Raw genomic sequence first — 14,549 nt, forward strand, 5'->3', positions numbered from 1 at the left:
TTTTCCAGTTTTTGGCTACTGTTAACAAGGGTGCCATGAACATTCTTGTACAAGTGTGGACTTCTGTTGTCATTTCTCTTAGATACCCATAAGTAGAGTTTCTGGGTAATATGGTAAATTTATATTTAAAATTTTAAGAAATTGCCAAACTTTTTCCCAAAGTGGTTGGACCACTTTATAATCCCACCAGCAATGTATGAGAGTTCCCTTTTTGCCACATCTTCTCAACATGGTTATTGTCTTTTTTTTTTTAATATTACCATTCTAATCCACATGTTCTTAAGACTTCCTCTTAAGTATTTTCCTGTACTCTAAATTCTGCAGTATATAGTATACCCTACCTCTCTAAGAGCCAATTAAACAGACACAGCTCTGTCCTACCCCTAAATTGATTTGGGGGATAAAGTATGATTAGAACAAGAAGCTTCCAAGCAATAAAATAAATGGGTCTTATTCCAAATACATCCTCTTATAGATAATCTGAAATAGGAAATGCCTTTGGTTTCTTTAAAAGAAGCGGTGCACAGACACCAAATGGGGGTTATGATCCTTTGCACTCTATGTGTATCATTTCTCACCTGGCATATAAGGTGCAGTTGTATGGATGATCTGTGCCTTGCAGAAAAATAGAAAATGATGCCGCAGAAAATAAAAACCCACCATAATCCCACCATTTTCATTTTGATAAATTTCACTCTTTCTTTTATCGACATGTACATGCATTTTACATCTGCTTTCATCACAACTAAGATTATGCTTACATGCTATTGAGAATCCAGACTTAATATAATTTGGTCACTTGCCAGAGTTAGAAATTTTTGTGAAACCTGGTTTTAAGATGGTATAGCAGCTTGTCATGAGAATATACCATAATTTAACCATTTCTTTTTGTTCAACATGTTCTAATTATTCACTGATGCACGTGACACTTTGAGGAACATCTTGTACCCACAACTCCAAACCCCACGTGAGGAGAGGCACTGGGAAGTCAGATCTCCTCCAGAAAAGGATAATGCCTGGGGATCCTGAGAACGCTCAGCTGGAAAAGAAAAGCCTTGAAAGACTCTGCCAGATAGAAAAATTTGAAGTGGTGACACAGAAGAGGAATTAGATCCTAAGAAGTTTCACAGATAATAAGCAAAAACAGCAGTATTTGTTACAAGGAGGCAGATTTCTGCTCATTACAGAGAGTAACAAATGGAAGCCCATATAGAAGGCGCAGCTTACTGAACAGCTTCCATCCTCCTCAGCATCAGGGGTATTTGGCAGAGAATAGGGTCTCTTCTCACACCATAAATCCTGAAAGAACACTTCTGCCCAAATCCCTCCATGAGAGGAATTGGTCCAGGACCAGGTGTGCATCCATCACTCCTGGCAGCCCTTGGGCGCCCTCCTCCATCTTTGGGCTTGTAACCATCTCGTGACAGAGTGGAGCCCCAAACCTATTAGGAGTTTAAAGAAACTTCAATTCTCCAACCTATGAATCACAGGCCAGGCGTGACCTAGTCAGGGAGGCACTTTTCTGTCATTTTATGCCAGATTAGGGAAAAACGAGTGTTTGATGGACAACCATGGAACTCTTACAAAGTTTCTGAATGACTCATCAGCCCACAGAGGTCCACGGTCTGTGGAATGAGGTACAGGATATATTTTTAAGAGAGAAAAAAAGCAAGCATAAGATCAACAGAAATCGCATGGCAATTCTTGCATTGCTTTTCCAAGGGCACAGAAACAGAACACCCAATAAAACAAAACATCAGCACCCTCCGTCAGAGTGGCCAGCAGCTTTGGGGATGCACAGGGAAGGATAAACTCTGTAAAGAGAAAGATGCAGAAGAAAGTACAAGAGGCTTAGCAGATGTCTGTGTGTGAAGCAACGTGAAAATAAGCAACTCTTGGAGAAGGATTTCCCCTTTTCTTCTGGCTTTTCTCTGGCAACAGGATATGCTTTGTATGTCACTGACTGGTCTACAAATAATCACATAGCATTTTTTCCTGAAGAAGTGGGATTCCATCATAACACATGAAAAGTGATGTCGATTATAGTGAGCTATGGTGTCACCTTAGGGACTTTTTACTAAAAGTTGGCATCCAGAGTTGAAATCACATCAGCTCTACTGTGTTCAAAGCAAACTTTCTGAGAAACCTATAACAATCAGACAGATTTCAGTGTGATCTGACAGACCTCTACAGGTATGGAGGTATCTGTAAATGTTCATACATACGACAGACGGGGAAAATGTTTCTGTTGATGGCGATGTGTTATATGGGTGTTTTAACTGAGAGAAAATCAAGTACTTGTCCTTGTCATTTACCAAGCCAGCTGTGGGACTCAGTCTCTGTCCCATACATCAGTTTTACTTTGAAGAAAACATATTTCATTTTCTGGTAATGGATGAAAAGAATCTCAGCCATGTATGTGAAATGGGGTAGTAAAATCACATTGAAAAACTAAGGATATGTGTGTTCAAGACCTTGCTGTTTGGGAAAGTGAAGCCCAAAGCAAATAATTTCCTCAAAAAAATCTGATTGGCTTTCTGATACAAGTCAGACAGCCAGCAAGCACTGTCCTTGCCCACACCCTTTGATAATTATGGCCAGATTTTCCATTTATGCATCTCCGTGGAGAAATATACTATATACACTTATTGAAAAGTTCTTATGTTAAATGTAGGACTTAGCAGCATATCATCTTACTTATAAATTAGTTTACTGATTTGTCTCAGACATAAACAAAATATTTCATTTCCATGACCATTTTTAATTAATGACTAAGTCTATAACCAGCAAGTGATGCTAGTGTAGACTCCCGGGGCGGTCCTGAAAGCTTAAAAGTTTTGATGACTGTTTGTCTTCAAACAGAGTTTCCATGGTCTTTCAAGTTGGGGAAAGTGTGGGATCTGTTGTGAATATAAAGCACTCCCTTAGAAGCTGCTCAAGATCCACTGCTATCTGAAAATGCTGAGTAGGATGTTTTCTCCATGAAGGTAAAGAATCCCAAAGCCATGGGACCGAGGCCTCCAGTTTCCTCCTTGTCACTGACACAAGCCCTGCAAGGTGACCTGAATCTTGAGGACAGGGTTCATCCTCATTTTCAAACTGATACGACACAGTATATAACTCTGCAGGGCATGGCAGGCATGCCTATGAATGGATTTTGTATATTTCCTGCAGGGGCACACATTTCCTACACTTTAAATGGCATCAGATGTGGCATATAACAAATAGTTGGAAAAAAAGCAAATCCAACCAGAGTGAGGAGAAATGGAAAGGAATTTTCAGGGCTGACGGCAAGGGAACCAAGCTGATCAGGGTAATAAGTCACATATCAAACATTTTCTTTTCTTTCTTTTTTTTTAAAGATTTTATTTTTATTATTTATTTGACAGAGAGACACAGCGAGAGAGGGAACACAAGCAGGGGGAGTGGGAGAGGGAGAAGCAGGCTCCCTGCAGAGCGGGGAGCCCGACGCGGGACTCGATCCCAGGACCCCGGGATCATGACCTGAGCCGAAGGCAGCCGCTTAACCGACTGAGCCACCCAGGCGCCCATTTTCTTTTCTTTCTTTTTTTTTTTCCCCCCAAACATTTTCAGTCACTTTTGATTCTGGTGCCTAAGCAATAAACTAAATAAATCAAGAGCCCAAATCTGACTTAGAAGGCTGTGGCTAGGAAATTTCAGTTAAAATACTATTCTCTCTTTCCAACAAACAGGCTACAAAAGAAAAAACAGGTTTGCCAGATCTTAGGAAGTATAAATACACCAAAGGTGAAAATGATTCATTTGTGTAGCTTAGATGTAATCAAATAAAATTAAATAGATATAGAGAGCATTCAAAACAGCAGACCAAATTGACAGAATTCTAGAATAAAATGAAGGTAACATTCCAAGTCAGGTTATTAAAGAAAAAAGAGAGAGGGGGAGGTTTGATTTTTCCCTCATTTCAAAGAGAGGTTTAGGTCTCTGAAGGGATGAAAAACTTGGCAAGATCCTTGCACAGATGCTGAGCGAGAGAAACAATGTTGCTCTAAGGGCTTCAGGGGCCCCCCCCGCATTGCATCCTTCTGGTTAATTCCCTTAGTTGTCCCTGAAATTCTCAAATGCCTTTTCAAGACAATGCATCAGGAGAGAGCGCGCAATTACATGTATAAGATAAAGTCTGTGATATAAAGACAGAGACATAAGGAAAATATTCTACAAAGTGATACAACACCAAAAGATTTTCAGGTCTTAAAAAAAAAATTTTAAGTAGGCGCCACACCCAGCATGGAGCCCAATGTGGGGCTTGTACTCATCACCCTGAGATAAGACCTGAGCTGAGATCAAGAGTTGGATACTCAACCAACTGAGCCATGCAGGTGCCCCTAAAAAAAAACTTTTTTAAGTGTAAAGGGGTCCTGAGACCAAAACCTTGGGGAAGTGCTGATCTCTAATTTCAAAACTCCCACCCAAGAGAGGTAAAGTCATTCAACTTTAGGAGAGACCAGTCTGAATGCAACAACTGAATGCCCCTGAGAAACAACTAATGAAGCTTCCGAGGATTCGAGCCACTCAGTGGCATTCTAGCCAGTAACAAAGAAAAGCGGGTCCATCTTAGCATAATGGTTAAGAGCACATGCTCTGGAGTTGGAGTCGATTCCAATCTATGATCCGTCATGTCACAGATGAGGATATGGGGTCCTTTCCCCTAGCTTACTTAGGACAGTGAGATGCCCTGATTCAATCTGTGATCCCCGGCTTGCTGTGCAGCACTGAATAAGTTAGGTAACTTCTCTGTGCTTCACCTTCTCATAGGTAACATTGGAATAATAATAGAATCCAACCCATGGAATCATTGAAAGGATTATCTGAGTTATTTGATGGAAAGCTCTGGAGCAGTGCCTGGAACAGATTAAGTCCCTAATATGTACAAGCGACAGAGATGAAAACGAAAGTCATAATGATAGGGTGTGATGCTGGTCCTAGAAATTATGGCCTGAGAAATACAAGCCTTTAGGCCTCAAGTAGCTTCAAGGAGGAGAGCTGAGGGCTGCATCATCAAAGCATTTTTTCTTTGAGCTAACACTGTTCCAAAAACGGGGCAGGGAGAATTCTTCATGCCGCTAAGCCAGGAGATGGTCAGTGACCTATGACTTCAGCATCTTTGCGAGAACAGAGAGTGATTGGCCATATATATTTTTTAGTTTTACTTTTATGTTCAAAGCCATTTTAGGTGTTACTGTCCAAGACTGCCCCTGAGAGGCTCCTCAGGTTATTTTTCGAGACTTTCTACAATCTTCAGTTCAATATGACAATACTCATAGATTATCTATTATGCCAGACATGATGCTAAAATCTGGGATGCGTACTTCCCTAAATTCCAAGTTATTTTCAAGGATTGATCTACTCGAATCAAGTGTGTTAGTGTCTGTTGAGACAGAAAGGGGGAAATAGCATCTTCTACACATAACAACCATTCAGATAAATACTCTGCTCGTGAGAAGATTTCCATGAAAAGATTTCAACTTGTCACCGTTGAGTTTGAATTCAAAGTCTCACCTAAAAGCAACTTCCAAAGTTAAAGAAATAACTGCAAATAGGACGCAGAGATGGCAAAGTCAACTGGTATCTCTCTGGTAATATCTTACTAGACGACAGTGTGTTTCTTTTCTTCCCTCTCCTTGGATACACCACCACCAAGTGACAGGAAATGACCCACTTGCACATTTATGAATGCGCTTTATGACATTCCTGATAGCAAATGGCAAGTTACCCATGACCTCTAAACTCCTTTCAATCTTGATTGCAGGGAATATGTAAACAGCATCCTTCTCCCTGGCTTGGGTGTCCTGTCTGTGATGATAATGCAATCATCTGCAGAAAACACGCATTCCCTCATTAGCGTTAGAGCCCTGGGAGACTTTCCCAGGGAAAGGCGACCCAGGGGGATCCCTACACAGCCATCAAAACAAGAGGGTTCGGCTTGGCTGATTTGATTGGATCTCATGTAAATGTCTTATGTCCCCTTATATCTTATTTGCAGAGTCTTCAAGGCAAAGTCTCCTGACTCTTTCAAGAAATCCCCCCAGCCTGGCTCTAAGCAAAGAGAATGTGGAAAAATCAGACCCGATCAGAATGAAGCTTGCTGCACAGGGCGGTTAGCGCATTAACGGCAGGGCACCAGTCAGGGATCCATGACCCGGCATTATCATATGCCCACTTCTGTCGTATATGTATGTATTTCACTTGGGACACTGACTTCTTGAACTCCTCCCTTTTGCCCAAACCCAACCACCCAGCCCTGTTCATTTCAGCAAATGATTTATCAAATCAATCCCCTTTCCTTGTCTTCTCCCTCACCATTTCCTCTGTAGCTCTTCTCACATCTAGCCTGCTTTTCCTTCCCCTCTTCTCCCACTGATTTTAAACATCTAAATTATTTGAAATGCAAAATGGGCAATGCCAGTCCCTTGCTTAAAACATTCAAGGGCTCCCTAGTTCCCAGAAATCCAAAACTCTGTACCATCCCTACATCTAAACCTGCGTAGTCTTCAGTTCCTTCCTCCACCAAGTAGGGACGATAGTAGGGCTTAGTCACAGAGTTGTTATTAGCGCTACAGTGAGTTTATACATACAAAATGCTTAGAATAGTGGTCAGTATACATTAAGAAATAGGTCTCTCTGCTATGATGATGGAGAGGATGATGATGACAGTGTTGACCATTTCTCTTGGAGGTATGGCTATGGGCTCTGGGGATGGCTCGCTCTCCCCATATCATTTTTTTTTTTAAGCCATTGTATTTTGTCCTGAAGCACTTGGAATAACCAGGCTTAGCTTCTATGACCTAAAGATATCAGTTCCTGGACCATGACCATTCCCGGGGTTATTGCAGACCTCAGAAAATAAGGGCCAATAGTCCTAGGGGCATCCAGCATAGCAGTGGCATAAACCTCAAGTAGAAAAACCAAGCTTTCTGCTCTTTTGCTTCTTGCCAGCAATCTCTAGGTTTCCTTAATCTCCAGAGCCAAGGAGAAGTCTCGGTTTTGAGACCATTCCACATTGACAAAGCTGCTATAATGAGGGACTCAGAACCAGGAAAGATGTCTTCTCTTGGAACAGATATAACTGCGTCGAGGACAGAAAGGTCACTGATTCAACTGCAGAAAATCCTGGACTATCAGACACAGCTGAGTGATGATCCTCTCTCCTAATGCTGAAATATTCCGTGTCTGTGGTCCCACACTTACGTTGTCTGGGTGAAGGTTAAGCCTTTTGCCCTTTGAGCTGGATGTGTTTCCACTTTGTAAGCATCATCACTACTTTGCTTGATTAAAAGAAAAAGCAGGCAATGTATAGAGGAACAGGGACTTTTATCATTTTCATGGGTTTCAAAATAGTTGGACCAAGCCATTGGAACTCTCAAGTCCTTGAAAAACTCAAAGTGAAAAGATCTTCCAGCAAAGTGTTTGAAAATGTTACCTGAATTTGTGTATTAATTGGGACAAACTCTACAAAACATTATTTAGAAAGGGAAAGAAGACCAGTAATATTTTTTTTTTTCTAGTTGTGTACTCTCAATACAAAGAAACATTATGGGCAGTTACTAATTATATAAATGGGTTGATTCCACAAGTTGTTGGGGTTTATTTGTTTTTTGTTTTGTTTTTTCTGTATCAATTATCTGGACTTAGAATTCTCCATGCACCTTCCCTCCCCAACTAAGATGGCGGATCGGGATTCAAAGACCAACATACTCTGCTACAGAGGCAAAGCACAATCCTAATTTCAACCAGAATTTCAGGCATTTATCTCTCTTCTTCCCTTTACCTCAAAAGAAGGGGGTGGGGATCCAACTGGCTCAGAACCAGTGGGGTAGCTCCTGATTAATATTCCTCAGTGGTATGGAGAGAGCCAGGGTGAGCTGTGGAGGCTGGAAGCCCTAGGCAGAGCTTACCAACTGGACACTGTCATCAGTGTTCCTTTTCCTCTCACCCGGGTGCTGTTGTGAGAGCCCACTGCTTTCAGGCAAACAGGGAAGGGCAGTTTTCCTTCCTGTTTTAGAAGTACCCCCCTCATACTCTCGGTTTTGCTTCTTAGCCCACAAAGTCTGAAATACTATCGAGCTCTTTATAGAAACATATGCCCAGCCTGTTCTAGATCAAACTTACAAAGGATGTTTAAAAATTAACTACCTCTCAGGGCGCCTGGGTGGCTCAGTTGGTGAAGCGCCTGCCTTCAGCTCAGGTCATGATCTCAGGGTCCTGGGATCGAGGCCCGCATCGGGCTCCAGCCCCGCATCGGGCTCCCTGCTCAGTAGGGGAATCTGCTTCTCTTTCTCCCTGCCCCTTGCTCATGTTCTCTCTCACTATCTCTCTCCCTCTCTCAAATAAATAAATAAAATCTTAAAAAAAAATTAATTACCTCTCTACTCCTATGTCCCTGAAAATAAGCAAAAGCTGTTTAAGTACTGGCACGAAATTAGTACCACATGCAGAATCCCCTTCCATTACTAAGGCATTTCAGCGAGAGTATACTAAGTGAATGTGCATATTTAAAGGCCATTTTTACCATATAGATGTTTAGGACAAAAATGGTTTCAGATCACTGTTAGAATTACTGGACTTTTCATCAGCAGAACACTAAGGCAAAAGCCACCCCCACCAGGGTCCTCTTTAGAAAGCTGCGCTACTCCCTTTCTTGCAGGAATCTGGGCCCTTCAATTGCACGGAGCGGGGCAGCCCAACGCCAACCGAGAAAATTAGCCATCAGCGGACTCGCCTGGGGCACCCTACCTCTACCCACGCATTTGCAGTGAAGCTACTATGTTTTAGTCACAACCACTCTCTTTAGATCACTCTCTTCTGAATACAGGATCTCATTCCAGGAACACTTACTTCCCTAGGAACACGTGCAGAAAGAACCTATTTTAGCGGCGCTCATCGAAGACAGGGTGATAGAAGAACATGCTGTCCCCACACAAAACACCTCTCTCGGGCTTGTCGAAGACTCCACACTTTAAAAATAAACTGCTATGCAGACGTCCTTTGATCTGCGTTCTACACTGAGGATTTTAACATTCCCTTTCATCCAGGTAACTCCCGCAGTCTCTGATGTACCCTTTCTAGATGGGGCTCACGTGTCACTAACTGAACACTTCAGCAGACCTTCCTAGATCGAAACATAAATGCAAAGGCACCATTAGCTCTTGGCAGGGTATGACTTATGCGATGATGCTGTCTCCAGCTGGAACCCCCACCACCCTGTTTGCCAGAAGAAAACAAAGTAAAATAACGCTAGGCACACACTTCTCATATGTCTACAGCAAAACACAACACTGGAAACAGTGATGGCTGCATACTAAGCCTCCAGAAGAGCGTCTTCTTTGCTTCTCCAGCAGTTACCTATTTTATTACTTACATTAATCAAAAACCTTTGAAATTCATAGGCTCTTTTTATGCAATCCAAGTAGGCTAGAAAGAGCGGAGGAGTGTGGAAAACATTTTTTAATTTTTTTATGATTTTTTTTTTTTAAAGAGAGACACAGAGCATGCAAGTGGGGCTCGATCCCAGGACCCCCGAGATCATAATCTGAGCCAAAATCATGAGTCAGATTCTTAACCCTCTGAGCCACCCAGGAGCCCCAAAAACATTTTTTTTAAATGGGAAGAAAGCAATAGATGTGAGAAATACTAAATCAAACCAATAATCAATTAACTTATTTACTGAAGAATTACTATCAAACTAGGTAGAGCCCTAGGAAATTATAATATCAACAAAACATTATTAAGTGCTATGTGCCAAATCTTCTACTAAGCACTTCACATAAATGGACACATCCAGTCCTTCAAACAGGCTATGGGGTAGATGCTATTCACCTTTTACAGAGGAGTAAATGGAGGCACAAGATACTTCATAACTTATTTGTCCAGGATGACAAAACTGGCAAGTAGATGAGCAATGTGCTGAACTCAGGTCTGCTGACATTAGACCAAGCATTTTAAGCTGCACACTCTACTGGTTCCCACAAAACTGTATTCCTGGATTTTTATTTATAGTAAGTCTATGGAGGAAAGGATAAAAAATATGTTTTTTGACAGAAGTTGATAAAGACATACTTTAAATGTTTACCAAAGGCTGACCCTGTTGTCATTTTTTTGTTTTTTTGAGAGAGACAGCACGCTCACATGAGTGAGGGGCTAGGCAGAGGGAGAGAGGGAGGGAATCTCAGGCAGACGCCACACTGAGTGTGAAGCCTCATGCAGGGCTTGATCTCACAACCCTGGGATCATGACTTGAGCCAAAATCAAGATAGATAGATAAATCATGTTTCCCAGAATAAGCCAGAAAGCACCATGCCTGGCAATGTAACATGTGTATTTGCCAGATAGTTCCGGATAAGGTGCTCCTCTGTGCTATATGGAAATATGACCATTTTAGTACTTGCATCCACTTTCTTTTTTTAGATTGTGATCTCTGTGGGTGAGAACCATGTTCTGATTGTGAACCGTGGTCCAACAGGCAAGAAAGAAGACACAGGTGATTATTAGTGACACAGTGTAATGTATGGGCTCAAACAACATTTCAAAGGTTAAAAGAAATGACAACATCCAAATTGTTCAAAAAAATGAAACCACACCAAATCACCTCTCCCTCTGTAAGAAAGAATCAAAGAAATGTTCAAATGGGAATTAGTGACTTCGGATGCTATTTAAAAAAACAAACAAACAAAAAAACATAAAAAGGAATCTGAAAGGTCCAGGCCAAGAGAACCACAGTCCTTTTAAAGTCTTGAAATACCTTGAGAAAAGAAACAAATTCACTTGTAATGGCAAATAGGGTTCTGGAAAGTAATGTGGGAGGGAGGACAGCTGAGAGGGCTGGGGGGAGAAAAAGGCAGAGATGAGGTGGTCTTAATCCTGTGTAGATATGACGTCTCTCATTTCAGAGATACACAATACTGAGTGTCTCAGAAGGGACACAGAATTGGGGCTGGCCCAGATCTTTGATTTATAATCCAGTGTCCTTTGCACTTCGCCATCCCCAAATGACAGCTTCTTAGTAACTGAGGCGATCATGAAGACAACAGGGAGCCAGGTACAAACCTCTTCCAAGAGGCCTTCTCTGACCTCAGCTCTTTCCCTGCAGGCCCCTCTCTGTCATCACATCAAAGAACTTATCAGAAAAAAAGTTTGAAAATTACTGAACTAGTTGATTTCAAATTCCCCTCCACCCCTGAAATTCCATGTTTCTAAGTGTATCTTCTTGTCTATTGAGTAAAACATCTGAATTCTTTCAGCCCAAGAGTTATAAGCAGCCTTTAAAAGAATGTTTTGTCCAAGGCACTCCACATTTTCTAAATTCTACCCAGGAACAAAAAGGTAAATGATAATCTCCTCTATCTCCAACTTTTAACCAGTGTCGATTGGCCAGATCAAAGTAACCTAATTGATCTTCTCTCCCTATTTTCCAGTAAGAATAAAAATAATCAAGAAAAAAAAATCACAGAAAGAAAGAAAAATGAATAATGGACACATTCTACAGATAAACATGAGCTTATGGTGAATAACTTGAAGGGTTTCTGGGCCATTTTTTTCAGTGCCCAGTGTTGGCCTACATTATAATTTAGTGTTGTGTGTAAACAAATCCTCTCAAGGTAGCAATAGTTTATTGACCAATGTGGAGAGAAATGATATGATCACAGAAACATAAGGTTGTTCCCACTGCAAGTATATTCTAATGTTTGTGTTGAGCAAACCCCTTGGCTAATGCAGAAACATTGCTCACTGTGGCATTCTGACTATAACAAGGATTCTAAAATCATCCCACATCTTAAACTCTGAAAGGGAAAAGTGTTGAATATAATTCCAATTTATAAAGGCCAAAGAGATAGGAAATGCCAGACATTATGTTACATTACTGGAAAGAGGTAAAAAAGAAAAAAAAAATCTGTGACAAATGATGGAGCTAGTTGAAATGTTGTGTAAAACGAAGAGCTGTCAGCATCAAACATTTTAATTCCAACTCAGATTGTCATCTGCAACATGATTTGGAAATCGGCTCAAACTGTAACGCTGTTCTCGTATTTCCCAATCAGATTAGATCATCCAAACCTCTGCATTCCAGGCAAAATGGCTCGGCTTAAAAAACAAAACAAAACAAAACAAAAAACACCCAATCAGCCACTTCATTTCTAAAATAATGGTGATAAAAAATGACACATGGTTAAAAAGAAAACAGAAACTTCCTTCACGGAACAGGCTAGAAGAGTCACATGGCTCACTTTGATTTGGCTTCTTCCAATTGAGAAGAGGCAGGAGAGGAATAGAAGCAGCAATGTGATAAGAGATGTGGACACATCAGTGATGTCCTGCCAACGTCACCTTCAGCATGGCACCAAAACAATTTAAGGCAATCATGTGCTTCTCCTTGATTACTTATAGACAATAACGTGCAAACCACAGGAAAAACAGCATACAGAGCAAGAACAGTGGTCATTTACATGATGTCCCTTCGTTTTAGACCGTTACTCTCCTTCTCTTCATTTTCCTAAAATATGCACATATGGTTGGACTTCTCAACTTAATTAAATTTTCCCCTTGACAGTAACATTCTTTCATTTGGGATCCAGTCACGTATTTTGACAGGAAAGGAGATCCAATTCAATAAATGTATGGGGAGCACTTAATCTGTCCCAAGCATTCCTCAAAAGGTTGGGGATGGAATCGTGAAGAAGTCACACCAAAGTAGTGGGGAATTGCCTAGTTTACATCAATATTTCTTCATTATAATAAAATAGAATCAGATTATGGATAGTAGCACATAATAGCTGGAAATGACTTAAAAGAGAATTTGTTTCCTTTTCCTTCTTTCCCTCCTCCCTCCCTTCTCTTGCTCTTCCTTCTCTCTAGTTCATGATCTCTCTCTCTCTCTCCCTCTCTCTGTCATAAACTAAGAGTTTCCCCAATCATCTATATATTTGTAAGATTTCACAAAGGACCTGGATCATAGTAAGCGACCAACAGACAAGAAATGTTATTGTGTGACCAAATTTAATGAAGATAAAGCTAAATGCATCCAATATGGTAGCCACCAATCACGTGTGACTACTGAGCACTTGAAATGTGGCTGGCCCATCCAAAGTGACATGTATACAAGTATAAAATACCCCCAAATTTCCAAGATGAAATTTACAGACTGAAATGACAATATTTTGGATATATTGGGGGTAGATAGTAATTATTAAATGTAACTTTCTTTCTTTCTTTTTACTTTTTTAACTTGGCTGCTAGAAATGTTAAGTTATCTATATGGCCATGTGTTATTTGCATTGGATAACACTCCTCTGGAGAGATAAAGTAGCTAGCAGGTGCTCATATTGCTAATTGTGACCAAGTTAATAACAGAATCAAAGTGTCCTAACTTCCAGCCCTCATAGTTTTTATTTTTTCAAAATTTGAAAGAGAGGAACTCTTAGTGATGGAAATTTTATTGTCATCTATGATATAAAGGAGACCGTACTTGGCAATGTTGTAAAATAGATTCCATCCATAATCATGAACATACTAAGACACCACATGCTTTCGCATGCTTCAAGTTCAAACGACCCATCAAAGGCCATTGAAAACAGGGAGAGGTTATAAAATGGAGGACATAATAAGTAAATCATGAAAAAAAGATGGAGAGCCTGTCATTAAGCCGTAATCTAATCTGAAATAGGAAAGAGATTCTGTAATCTGAGGTCATCCAACACTATGAAAATCAGTTTAAGAATAACAGTATACACTTGGGGCGCCTAGATGGCTCAGTTGGTTAAGTGTCTGACTCTTGATTTTGGCTCAGGTCATGATCTCAGGGTCGTGGGATCGAGCCCCGAGTCAGGTTCTGCACTGAGTGTAGAGTTTGCTTGTCCCTCTCCCTTTGCTCCTCCCCCTGCTCTCTCTCTAAGATAGATAGATAGATAGATAGATAGATAGATAGATAGATAGATAGATAGATAGATAGATAGAGATAGATGATAGATAGATAGATAGATAGATAGATAGATAGATAGATAGATAGATATCTTAAAAAAGAAAAGAATAACAGTACACACTTAAATAAATTAATTGCCATCTTGCCTCTAGAGATTTTAGACATTGGTTTGACTACACGGTAGACTCCTGTAAGGCATGACAGAGAGAGGGAGAAAGAGAGAGAGATCATAAACTAGAGAGAAGGAAGAGCAAGAGAAGGGAGGGAGGAGGGAAAGAAGGAAAAGGAAACAAATTCTCTTTTAAGTCGTTTCCAGCTATTATGTGCTACTATCCATAATCTGATTCTATTTTATTATAATGAAGAAATATTGATGTAAACTAGGCAATTCCCCACTACTTTGGTGTGACTTCTTCACGATTCCATCCCCAACCTTTTGAAGAATGCTTGGGACAGATTAACACATATGTACACATACATGTTTTGAAAGCAAAATCACAAGAGGGAAGAAAGCTTGCTGGAAATAAAGCAGGATTTTGTAGTCATAGCAACCTCAACTTTTTAAAACCAACAGTAAGGCAAGAAGAGCTCATCAAGA

At 40.6% G+C, this 14,549-nt stretch overlaps 1 protein-coding gene across 3 annotated transcripts in view; it reads right to left on the bottom strand.

The window, feature by feature from the left end:
* PRKG1 (protein kinase cGMP-dependent 1) overlaps window positions 1-14,549 on the bottom strand; it is a 1,261,682-nt gene that overhangs the window by 649,307 nt on the left and 597,826 nt on the right. The window lies entirely within an intron of this gene.

This window comes from Mirounga angustirostris, unplaced genomic scaffold (genome assembly GCF_029215605.1).
Source record: "Mirounga angustirostris isolate CCGP_5_RB_7025 unplaced genomic scaffold, mMirAng1.0.hap1 SCAF_6, whole genome shotgun sequence".
NCBI lineage: Eukaryota > Metazoa > Chordata > Mammalia > Carnivora > Phocidae > Mirounga > Mirounga angustirostris.